The sequence below is a fragment of the Poecilia reticulata genome, linkage group LG21, assembly GCF_000633615.1.
Source record: "Poecilia reticulata strain Guanapo linkage group LG21, Guppy_female_1.0+MT, whole genome shotgun sequence".
NCBI lineage: Eukaryota > Metazoa > Chordata > Actinopteri > Cyprinodontiformes > Poeciliidae > Poecilia > Poecilia reticulata.
The window spans coordinates 24,743,390-24,747,607 of NC_024351.1; the positions used below are offsets into that span (position 1 = coordinate 24,743,390).

Here is a 4,218-nt window from a genome sequence, read left to right on the forward strand (position 1 = left end):
TCTAGACCTGAGCGGGAAACTATGGAGAGGTACATAAAGGAATCCTCAGCAGCGGGCATAATCCGACCTTCATCTTCGCCTCTGGGTGCCGGTTTTTTCTTTGTCAGTAAAAAAGATGGTTCTCTGAGACCCTGTATAGACTACAGGGGATTAAACCAGATAACCATTAAAAATAAGTATCCCTTACCTTTACTCTCCTCTGTTTTTGAACCCCTCCATGGGGCTACCATCTTCACCAAGTTGGACCTAAGGAACGCCTATCATTTGCTCCGAATTAGAAAGGGCGATGAATGGAAGACGGCATTCAAAACCCCCTTAGGCCATTTTGAGTATTTGGTAATGCCTTTTGGCTTGAGTAACGCCCCAGCCTTTTTCCAGGCCCTAGTAAATGGTGTCCTGAGAGATTACCTAAATGTCTTTGTGTTTGTCTACTTAGATGACATCCTGATCTACTCCAAGAACTTGCCGGAGCACAAGAATCATGTCCGCCAGGTTCTCCAACGCCTTTTGGAGAACAAACTGTTTGTTAAAGCGGAGAAGTGCGAGTTCCACCAACAATCAGTCACCTTTCTGGGCTATGTCCTCGAGGGCGGACAGGTGAGGCCATCTGATGAGAAGATCAGAGCAGTCCTGGAATGGCCCACCCCTGAGAACCGTCAGCAATTACAAAGGTTTCTCKGCTTTGCCAATTTCTACCGGCGGTTTATTCGAAACTACAGCCAAACCGCTCAACCGTTAACTGCCCTGACCTCCACCAAGGCTCTGTTTAGCTAGTCCCCGGAAGCAGAGGCAGCCTTCACACAGTTAAAGACCCTGTTCGCWAATGCCCCCATTCTCATACAACCAGATCCCACCAAGCAGTTCATCCTTGAGGTAGATGCCTCTGAGTTGGGGGTGGGAGTGGTTTTATCACAGTTCACAGTGACCGATCACAAGACCCATCCTCGTGCATTTTTCTCCCGTAGACTTTCCCCTGCTGAGAAAAATTATGATGTTGGGGATAGGGAGTTACTAGCCATTAAACTAGCATTGGAAGAATGGAGACACTGGTTGGAGGGCGCTGAACATCCCATCTTGGTTTGGACTGATCATAAGAATTTATCCTACCTCAAGTCAGCTAAGAGACTTAATCCTCGTCAGTCCCGATGGTCGCTGTTCTTCTCTCGTTTTAACCTGTGTATTTCCTATCGTCCAGGATCCAGAAATATTAAGCCCGACGCACTCTCCAGGTTGTACTCGCCAGCCGATTCAGAGAAACAGCCAGCCCCCATTCTGCCGTCTACCTGCTCTGTGGCCGTGGTTACCTGGGAGATCGAGGATTTAGTGAAGCAAGCCCAGCAAACGGAACCTGACCCAGGCACTGGCCCAGACAACAGGATATACGTTCCCACCTCTATTCGAGCATGCTTGATCACCTGGATACACACCTCTACATTTTCTGGCCATCCAGGTATCAGCAGGACCGTAGCCCTGATTAATCGACGTTTCTGGTGGCCGTCCATTCAGAAAGATGTCAGGGAGTACGTGCTAGCCTGTCCAACCTGCGCTAGAAATAAAGCATCCCATCAGCCCCCATCAGGTCTCCTGCAACCACTACCCACACCCACACGCCCCTGGTCCCAYATCGCCATCGACTTTGTGACAGGCTTGCCAGTCTCTAAAGGTATGACCACTATATTAACCATAATCGACCGTTTTTCTAAAGCCTGCCACCTGATTCCTCTGAGAAGACTTCCTTCAGCCTTTCAGACAGCACAGTTACTTGTGAAACACGTTTTCAGACTACATGGGATTCCACAGGAGATCCTCTCGGATCGAGGACCACAGTTTTCCTCWCAGGTCTGGAGGCATTTTTGCTCGGCCCTTGGGGCCAAGAGTTCCCTAACCTCAGGTTATCATCCTCAGTCTAACGGCCAGGTTGAACGTATGAATCAAGAGTTGGAGGCCACTCTTAGATGTCTCACGTCATCCAGCCCGACTAATTGGGGCCCCTACTTACCTTGGGTTGAATACGCGCACAACTCTCACCTCTCTTCTGCTACAGGTCTGTCTCCATTTGAAGCATCGTTGGGCTACCAGCCTCCACTGTTCCCAGCTGATGAGAGGGAGATTGCCGTCCCCTCCGTGCGACACCATATCCGCCGTTGTAAGACCTTCTGGGACAGAACGGTTTCCGCCCTCGACCGGACAGCTGAATTGAATCGTCGCTGGGCCGACCGCAAGAGGCGACCTGCCCCCTCTTTTGTTCCAGGCCAAAAGGTGTGGCTATCGACTAAAGACATCTCATTAAAGTCTGTGCCTAGAAAACTGTCTCCCCGTTACATTGGTCCCTATGAGATTGAGAAGCTGGTCGGTCCATCTGCCGTCCGTCTGCGTCTCCCCCCCCTTTTCCGTGTCCACCCCACCTTTCATGTTTCCCAAGTCAAACCGGTCCACTCTAGTCCCTTGTGCCCCCCCGCTGATCCTCCCCCTCCTCGTGTTATTGGGGGCCACCCTGCCTACACGGTCYGCCGGATTGTGGATTCCCGCCGGCGAGGGCGAGGTTGGCAGTACCTAGTGGACTGGGAGGGGTATGGCCCTGAGGACCGCATGTGGGTGCCTGGCTCTTTTATTTTGGATCCTTCCCTCATTAAGGACTTCCGCTCCTCCCCACCTTCTACATCTTCTGGACCGCCGGGTGGCGGTCGTTGAGGGGGGGGTACTGTTGGGTACCAGGCTGGTGGGTCTGCTGGTTTCTATTCCAGATCATCCACCAGAGGGCGCTGGATGACAGCAGGGTCGTGGAGGGCGTGCCAACAGGTCCTAACTAGACGCACCTGTTGGGTATTGTCATCTTCTGGTGGAGTATATGAGCAACTGGCTACCTGCACATCTTCGCCAGAGTGTTTTGCCTGAACTGGTACACTGAGCCACCTAGAAACCGCATTGTGCACTCTTGTTGATCTTGAACAGATTGTTATCTGTGATGAGGCAAGAGAACTGCCTACCTCACCTCGAATCTGTTCTCTGCCGTTTCTGATCGGTCCTCCGCACACAAAACCCGTCACACACACAGTTGGTGACAATAAAAACACAGTACATTAAATACATAAGCTAAATTATGGAAAATCAGTTCATACATTAAATGTTTTTAACCATTTTATTGGCGACGTACAGACAGGAGGAGCATGCTCTCATAGAATGGCAACCGGTGCAGTTAGCGAGAGGTTGATCAATCCCAGGTGAGGCTCACTGCTGCCTCACCGGCTTCGCTTCTAACCATTTGAATGGGAAAATGCGAAAATTCAGCGATTTTGAAGAAAAATAACATCCGATTTGGTTAAATTAAATGAAAAATAGGTAATTTATAGTAAAAACCACAGGGTGAAAATATCTTTATAAATGATTTTATTATTATATTTTATTATTATATATTATCTTTCCATGAGCCTCACCTGCCTCCCCTGACCGCACGTCACTGATATATATATGGGGGTTGTAGTGATACAATAACTTCACGATACAATACAATATACAACATTCTGGTCACAATACGGTATGTATCATGATATTTGTTGAGCGATACAATTCACTACGATTTTCTGAACGATTTTAGAAGGACAGAGTGATTTTAGTGACATTTTGTGTTCCATAGACTTGAATTTAGTTAACAAAAAACTGATTTTCAGTTAACTAACTACACCAACTACACAATACCCGACTGATTGGACAGTCTAACAGTCTGCAGCTGGACAAAATTAATCAAAGATGCAGTGAGAGAATTGGTTTTTGTCATTTAAGTCATGTGGATTTGACATAAAACTCAAAAGTTTAAACGGTAATCCAGGAGCAGAGTGGGGAGATTATCAGCCTCTGTAGACTCTCAATATGCTAATGATTGCACTTATGTTTTTTCTTTTGGAGTCGATCACCACGGGGTGAGGCGGAGCCACGACTTTAGCAGTTAGAAGAAAGCAGCTTACAGCCACAGCTAACTCCGGGAGCCAAGGTAAGAAAAGCCTTTTCCCCCATAGTCCAAAAGACTGCATTTGTGGCTGCATTTTGCAGCCACAAATGGCTGCAAAATGTAAAATGTAAAAATGCAGCCACAAATGCAGTCTTTTGGACTATGGGGGAAAAGGCCTTTCTACCTTGGCTCCCGGAGTTAGCCGTGGCTGTAAGCTGTTTACTACTAGCTGCTAAAGTAGTGGCTCCGCCTCACCCCGTAATGATCGACTC

The 4,218-nt window shown here is 48.2% G+C and overlaps 1 protein-coding gene across 5 annotated transcripts in view; it reads right to left on the reverse strand.

Moving 5' to 3' along the window:
* The window catches only part of epha7 (eph receptor A7), a 210,597-nt gene that overhangs the window by 20,700 nt on the left and 185,679 nt on the right, over positions 1–4,218 (reverse strand). The gene's annotated exons all lie outside the window — the stretch shown is intronic.